Consider the following 8561-nt stretch of genomic DNA (forward strand, 5'->3'; position numbering starts at 1 on the left):
TATACAAAATTATATGTTATAGGCATACAATATAGTGATTCACAAGTTTTTAAGGTTATACTCCATTTATAATTATCATAAAATATTGGCTATATTCCCCATGTTGTACAATATATCCTTGTAGCTTATTTTACACCTAATAGTTGGTACCTCTTTCTCTCCTACCCCTATATTTCCCCTCCCCCCTTCCCTCTCCCCACTGGTAACCACTGGTTTGTACTCTATATCTGTGAGTCTGCTTGCTCTTTTTTTTTTTTTTTTGTCTGCACCATGTGGCTTGTGGGATTTTAGTGCCCCGACCAGGGATTGAATCTGGGCCCTCAGCAGTAAGAGCACAGAGTCCTAACGATGGGACCACAAGGGAATTCCCTGCTTCTTTTTTGTTATATTCGTTTGTTGTATTTTTTTAGATTTCACATATAAGGGATATCATTTGTCTTTGTATTTATATTTGTCTAGTATTTGTCTTTCTCTGACTTATTTCATTTAGCATAATACCTTCTAGGTCCATCCATGTTGCTGTAAATGGCAAAATTTCTTTTTTGATAGCTGAGTAGTATTCCATTGTATTTATATACCACATCTTCTTTATCCATTCATCTGTTGATAGACACTTAGGTTGCTTCCATATCTTGGCAATTGTAAACAATACTGCTGTGAACATTGGGGTGCATGTATCTTTTCAAATTAGTGTTTTCATTTTTCCTTGATATATACCCAGGAGTGGAATTGCAGGGTCATAAAATAGTTCTGTTTTTCGTTTTTTGCGAAACCTCCATACTGTTTTCCACAGTGGCTACACCAATTTGCCAGCAGTGCACGAGTGTTCCCTTTTCTCCACATCCTCGCTGACATTTGTTATTTGTATTCTTTTTGATGATAGCCATTCTCACAGGTGTCCTGTGCGTTTCTAAACTGATGACTGCTCAGACATCAGACTTCACTTTGCAGCCCTGTGAAGGTTCAATGTATTTCCACTTGTGTATGATTTGTTCAAGGGCACAGAGCGAGTTAGAATTGGAACCCTAGTCAGGAGATTCATCTACACCTCGACTCTTTGTACCGAGACCTTTTTTCTCATCATTGTCTTGCCTTTCATTTCTTCTCTTTTTCTTTCATTGGCTGGATCCAGCACCTGTGGACCACCTGTCTATGCCCTGTAGCCGAAGACCACTAGGAACAAAGTTGGATTTACTGATTTGTTGCAGTGAAGGAGGCTGTGTACATGCATAGATGAGGAGTCATGGGGCCTCTTAGCACAAGGGACTTGTAATAGAACTTGCGCTTGTGTTAAGTGATGTGGGGGAAGTTTTAAGGAAGCAGGGGTTTGCTCTGGATTGGATGTTATCAGGAAGCGGGATCGATTCTATGCTCAGGAATTTCAGTTTTTATATAGAAGGTGAGACAAAGGCAGCAGAGCTAAAGCCATGGTTGGTGAAGGGACAGCTGTCATTTGTGTTAGCTGGGGCTGGGTGATTTCTGTGGTTTGCACAGTGGCTTCGTATTTGTCTGTGCTCAGACATGACTACAGAATGGTGTTTGTCAGTCTTGTCTGAGGTTGGTGATCTGTGAGACTGGCTCTGTTCGACAGCAGAATGTTGTAGCCTTGCTCTGAGTGCCTGATGGTAGGGACTGTTTTTCTCTTTGTCATTACAAAGGCCAACCCTTGATCCTCAAGTTCCAACCTTCTTTATATCCTAGTCTCATATCTTCATGGTGGGATAGAGGTTCTCACATTTGAAGAGGAAGAGGAGGAGGGATGGACGAGAAGGAGGAGAGAGATTTCCTTGGGGGTGGGGGGTGAAATAGTATCTTAGCTTAGAGGATTCATATCTTTGTCACCTGAATGCATCCAGGGTTCCATTCCTCTACCTGGAAAGAATGATATTCCAAAGCCATGTTGAGGGGGCAGGGGAAGGAATTAGGGTAACATTGGTGTGCAGGTGTCCCATGAATTATTGGAGGAAGTTCCGGGTAGTGGGGCGGGGAAGGCAATAAGAAGTGGCCGTTCTTAGTACTGAAATCCTCACTTAGAAAGAGTGGATATATGTATATGTATAACTGACTCACTTTGCTGTACAGCAGAAACTAACACAACATTGTAAATCAACTATACTCCAATTAAAAAAGTAATTAAAAAAAGAAATATAATCCACTCTTCTAGGAAACATAGACAGGATGATTGTACATCCCAATTTTCTGGTACACCCCTGATTTTAAGTAATATAACTATTTGATTACCTCAGATACAGTTTGGCTACATATTACATTGCTCTATATAATTTTTTTTTTTTAGTGGAATTAGGGGAATCCATTACATGTCAGATCCTCTGAGAAGCAGACAGGAAAATAGGATTTGAAGTGCAAGAGATCGATTGGGGGAAACACCTGTGAAGGCTCAAGAGCCGCAGTCTGAAGAGAGCCCTCTGCAGTACAGGTCTGACCCTGTGTAAAGAGAGGGGGGAAGAAGGACTGGGTAGGAAGAACCTCAGACCACAGCACAGTTCTGAGAAAATCGTGGCCAGGCCTCTGGGGAATCCCCAGGCTAAACTTTCCCCTTAGAGGGGTCACCTCTCTGGCGGGAATAGTTCCGTGCTGGTGCCCCTGCCGAGCTCAGTCACTGCCCAGAGGCAGCCAGCGAAAGACTGGCGCCTGTAACCCCGGGTGGCAGCCAAGGTTGTCAGTCAGCTCCTGCTCTTGGCGGCAGGTTCTGTTAGAGCCATCTGAGCAGCACCCTCGATGGCCATATGTTTCTTCCTTCACCAATACCTTTTTTTTTTTTTTTTTTTTGAGTCATTGAAACAGGTCAACTCCTCCTAGAAGCAGGAGCCGAGACAGGATTAGACATGCAAGAGATTTGTTAAGGGAAATGCCTGTAAAGGATAAAAGGGGTAAGAGAGGAGGGGGAAAAACCTATACAAGTGTGACTTAAACTGTAGAGTGCTGGCGAATAAATACGTTCATAGACGTGTTTTGTTTTGTTTTAAGCCTCTGTTAAGTCATATGTCCTGAATTTTGGCTTGGGAAATACGGTTTCCTTATAAGTCGTGTAAAGTAAATGATGATACTGGAATTTAGGAAGTGCCAACAAGGTGACGGAGGTAGAGCAGAAGACGTGTGCCTTCCGCAAGTTCACCTGAGGCCGCGTGGACCTCGACCAGCTACTGGACACGGCCTGCGCGCAGCTGACGCAGCCGTACAGCCCGGGTCAGCGGCGGCGGCCGCACTACATCCTGCGGAGGAAGCAGCCCTCGAGTGGCTGCTGAAGCGCCTGCGCGAGGCCGAGAAGGCGGTGCCTCCCACGGAGGAGCCTGAGGTGGTGGAGATGGGCAGCGCGGCGTGATCATCTTGCCCAAAATGGTGGGCAGCCTGGAGGGCGTCTACAACGGCAAGACCTTCATCCTGATGAAAACCAACCCTGAGATGACTGGCCACTACCTAGGCAAGTTCTCATCACCTACAAGCCTGTAGCACGCCCTGCCGGGCACGGGGGCCACGCACTCCTCCCGTTTCGTTCTCCTGAAGTAGCGGGCTGGCCAATAAAGGCACAGACTTCTCTCTACAGAAGAGAAAGAAAGAAATTGGAATTTAAAGCATCAAACAAACAAGGTCTGGCTCAACTGCTATTTTATTTTCATGGCTTCTTTCTGTGAGGGCTTTCCAGGTACCCTCTCCCTTACTGCTTCTCAGCTTCTCGACAGGGTGTGGTTTTGCCCCGTAGGGGACATTTGGCGATGTCTGCAGGTATTTTGGGCTGTTACAGCTGGAGCCCATGTTGCGGGAGAGTAGGCTCTCCTCTCATTGCAGAAAGAATTCAGAGAGGAGACAGGTCAAGAAAGCAAAGCGAGGATTTATTTAAGGGATGGTAGGCTCTCAGAGCTGAGTAGCTGCGCTGGTTTCTTGGCAAGCCCGTTATGTGGGGTGTAGAAATGAAGGGGTGGGATATTCATTGGCGAGGGGGTAAGGGAGGGAGGGGGGAGGGGGAAGGAAGGGAGGGGTTTGGGGTCATATTCCCTGATTTTCATGCTAGCTCCACCTTGCTGAGGGGAGGAGGAATTTTTGTCCTTATTTAGTCTTTTTTTCTTGAATTTTAGTTTATTTTTTTATACAGCAGGTTCTTATTAGTTATCTGTTTTATGCGTATTAGTGTATATATGTCAATCCCAATCTCCCACCACCACCACCACCACCACCACCACCCCTTGTCCTTATTTAGTCTTGATCGGAAGTGTCATGGCCTCGGTGCTTGATGGGAACTTCTTATCTGTAAAGTTTTATTGTAATGAGAGCATAATGAGCAAAAGGTTATGTTCGGACGCCAGAGATTCCCGCCTTTCCACACCTTTCTTTGCCTCCAGAACACTTATCACACCAAAATGTGTGGTTTCCTGTCAGTCCAGAGGTTCCCGCTTTTCTTTGTCTGCCAGAGGAGCCCCCCTGACCCCCACTGTTGTTTACACGATGTATGGTTTCCTGCCATTTGGTCCATGTCCCCGTTTCTCTGTTCCCATCTAGCTATCTGCCTGCTCTAACATTCCCACTTCAAGGAGTCTGAACCCTTAAAATCCTTTAAGGGGCAAAGGGTTGATGGTCCATCTTCTGTAACTGCTTCGAGTGAGCACGGGCATTGTCCCTACCTGTGGGTCCAGAGCTCCTTGCTGTCTGTCAGAGATAGGGATCTCGGGGTTGTTTACAGTGGTGGAGATGGAGAGTGGGGAGTAGATCCAGTGGCTGGTGGCAGTCCTCATCTTCAGGTGAGAGATGGGTTGAAATCCCTGCCACATCGTCATTTGAAGTTGGAGTTTTCTGAAGCCATGAGTTTTTTTCCCTCGACACCTCAGGTTTCGATACAGCAGCTGTAACAGGGAGAAGTTGGAGTATATCTGAATACAGTTATTACTTATATTAAACATTAGTCTGGAATATTGTCCAGTCCCTATGCTGGCCTTCTCTTGTGTATTGTTAACTATTATTGAATATTATGCTTTTATTGTGAGTTTTATTTATTGCAGTCACTAGGTTCTTCCACCAGGTAGTGATGTTCCCCACATGTTGGATATTGGCAGTCTGGTTGGTGACTGTCACCCAACTGTGATTACTAAAAGGTAGAGTGTGATTGTACTGTGTTTCATTAAGCCATCCTAATTCTTGTCCCTGAATGCTAACAGCAGTAAATGACAGAGGCTAGCTTTACCTAAAAGATGAAATACCCTTCCCTCTGATTTGGAGGAGGGTGTCTGTTCCAGAGAGTTTGGCCTCCAGTTGGTTCCTGCCCCAGTCCTTCCTTACCGCACTGGGTGGTAAATGAGAACCCAGAATATTTTGCTGTTAGCGCCACCATGTCCTTCAAGGAGGCAGGGAGTCCCAAAAGATGTAGGTCCTTTGGGGAGGTACAGCTGCGGGGGCAGATCCGACAGTCAGATGAGTTATTAACTTTAGCAATGACATTTATGGTGTCTGAGAGTGGATGTTTGTAAGCTGAAGCTGTGCCAATGTGAATAACAAGGAAGACCACTAGGATGGGTGTGGTTAAAGGGGACATGATTTCATGAGAAGCAAAAGAGCAGAGAAACTTGGAGAGTTTACTGGAAAGGGAGGGTATTGATGCCTGCAAGGGAAGTTATTAGCCTCCTTTAAGGTGATTTTTACAGGAGTGACAAACTTTGTTTTCCCTGGGATTCCCTGATCCCAGACCTGTGGATCTGTAAGGTTTTTTGTTTTTTGTTTTTTTAATTTGCGGGGAATATTTTGTGCTGTCCATAATGCATAACCCAGCCAAAAATAGGCCTTGGTTTTGGTTTTCAGGGAGAGTAAGAGTTACCCCCAAGGCTGAGAGAAAATCCCTTCCCAATAAATGGGCTGGGGCATTTAGGCATGACAAGAAACTTGTGTGACAAGGGTCTTTCCCCAGGTGCGAGTTAGAGGGGTGGTGAAATGTTCTAGATTTGGTCTTCCTTCTACCCCAACAATAGAGCAGGTTTCAGGGGCAAGGGGCCCAGCATGAGAAGTCAGGACAGAGTAAGTAGCCCTGTGTTCACTAGAAACTGGACAAGCTTACGTGCCACGTTAGTGGTCACCCACTGATGACTGTGTTCCTCCCGTGTGATGATGACTGTCTTCTTGGGAGCCTTGGGAGGTCCCAGGTCCCGTCAATCAACCACTGCCATGACCGGCATGGGGGAATTTCCTCACTCCCTTCAGAGCTGGGGGCAGTTCCCTCCTCCACTGGCACATCTTCTTACAGAGTGGGCATGGTGTCTTGGGTGAAGGCTGGGATGTGTTTCTGGGGCATTCCTTGCTCTAGTGTTTGGGGCTCCCACAGCTAAAACAGGCTCCCTTTCCTGGCAGGGGGGGGTCTTCTGGGAGTACTTTTGGGGTGACCAGGAGGTCTTGTCATGACAGCTGCCAAATGCCTGGCTTGCCGTCGTTCCTTTCTTAAGTCACGCTGTTCCTTCCTTTCTTGCTCAGCTTGGTCTCTATTGTTAAAGACACTAAAGGCTGTGTCAATTAGAATGTTGAGAGGGGTTTGGGGCCCCATGGCAAGCTTTTGAAGCTTCCAATGGATTTCAGGGGCTGATTGGCTAATGAAGTGGGTTGCAAATACAATGTGTTCCTCAAACGTGTATGGGTCCACATTCGTATACTTTCTAGGGGCATCTACCAGTCGGGCCTGAAATAAGGCTGGATTTTCATCTTGGCCTTGGGTGATCTCTTTAACCTTATCATAGTTAACAGGTTTAATTATGCATCGCTTCATCCCTTCAATGAGGCAAAGGGTCATGTGGTCCCTTCTAGTGATACCAGCCTGGCCTGGTTTATAGTCCCAATTGGGATCCATTAGAGGCACTGCCATCATGCCCACAGGGTATTGTTGTGGTTGGACAACATGTAATCCATCAACGCGTTTCAGCCTGTGCCCAAATACGGGTCTTTTCCTTAGTGGTGCAGCAGTGGGAAAGGACAATATTTAGGTCCTTCCACGTGAAGTCAAAGGAGAGAGTCAGTCCCTGGAATTCTTTGGGGAACTGGCTAGGGTCCTCCCAGAATCTGCCCGAATGAGTACAGCACTGGTTGAGGTCAGACAAAGAAAAAGGGGTGTACTACTTCTTGAAGCAGGCAAAGAAGCTCCAGCTGCACTTCTGGTACAGAAGGGTAAAGAGACTTATAGGGCAGGAGAGGGGCTGAAGGTGGTTAAAGAGCATTGGGGCTTGGGTTTTCTATCTGGGGCACCTGTTCCTCCAGAGATGCCACTAGAGAGGGCTTTCATAGCCTGAATGGGTCCCAGCTGGCAAGGTTCCCTAACGTAGGACTTGCATAGCTCCGGGTTCTCTCTTAGGGCCATAAAAGCCTGAACGTAAGGAACTTCTGTCCATTTTCCCTGCCTTTTGCAAAAATGTCAAACTGTAGGATGGTATTACAGTTGAGGCTTCTATTCTCGGACCAGGCCTCATCGTCCTCAAGTTTATATTGGGGCCAGGCTGTTTCATAAAAGAAAACAAGCTTTTTGCATTTTAAAGAATCTAGAGAAAACTTATTCCAGTGACTCAGAATGCACTGGAGGGGTGAGTTCTTGGAGATGGAGGAGGTGTTTCCCATCGTTCCTTCAGGTAGAGGCTGCTCCTATAACAGAGAGGAGCACTAGAGTTAGAAGGGCCTGTAGGGACCCCCTCAGGCAGGAGTGGTTCCAGGTGTCCCCTTCCACTTAGTCCTGTCAACTCTAGCCAAAAAGGGGGTTAGCTACTCCCCCATATGGCAGTCCTGCTGGCCCCAGCGTCCTGGGGCCTTGTCCTATCCTGGCGTCCATGGAACCCAGGAGGAGCGACCTTCCTGAAGGCTTCTCTATAGATTCTATGGCAGTATTAATCCCTGTGTTCCAGGGTATGTCCCCCTGGAATGGACATCCTCGTGGTTCTAGGACCTATTTAGTCAGGGAACCATCTTTTCTCTAAAAGGGTGGTAAGTTTCCAAAAACAGGCACTGGCCATTAAGGATCCCTCAAGCCTGGGGAGGCAAGCACAGCAGACCCGCCCCTACAGGACAATGCAGGAGTGGGGACGGGAGGGACCATGGAGGGGGCCTGCGGAATGCTGGGTGGAGAAGAATGGCGGCCTGAGGCATCCTTCTACCACCATGGGTCCCCCTTCCCAACACCCCTGGGTACACCCACAGACCACCCACAGAGTGAGGGAACTCCTGAAGGAACTCAGCTGCCATGGCCAGGGCGCAAACTCTAAGTAAGGCTGTATTTTATATTTCCACACAATTGAACCTGATGATGGTTAATTAAGTGGTGGATAAGGCAAACCCAAAGGACGTAAAGGTCCTATGGTTGGGGTCCCTAGCTGCTTGTGAGAAGGGCCAGAAAGTTTTCCTGACATGCCTTGCACAATGAGAAGTGCAGGACCTAGCGACAAGGTTGGAAAATGCCTGACAGATTTCTTTACCCCCATTTCCAGCAGAGTAAGGTGGAAAAGTAAGAGTGAGATAGGGACACAGAGAGGAGACAAGGATAGTGAGGTATAGGTGGACCAGTAATAAGCCTATAAGGGTAACTGCGAGGA

General features: G+C 47.0%; 1 pseudogene; it reads left to right on the forward strand.

Annotated features, from left to right (window-relative positions):
* Positions 1-2869: 2869 nt before the first annotated feature.
* Positions 2870-3528, forward strand: LOC116762125 (annotated as a pseudogene).
* Positions 3529-8561: the final 5033 nt, after the last annotated feature.

The sequence above is a fragment of the Phocoena sinus genome, chromosome 11 (assembly GCF_008692025.1).
Source record: "Phocoena sinus isolate mPhoSin1 chromosome 11, mPhoSin1.pri, whole genome shotgun sequence".
NCBI classification, from domain to species: Eukaryota; Metazoa; Chordata; class Mammalia; order Artiodactyla; family Phocoenidae; genus Phocoena; species Phocoena sinus.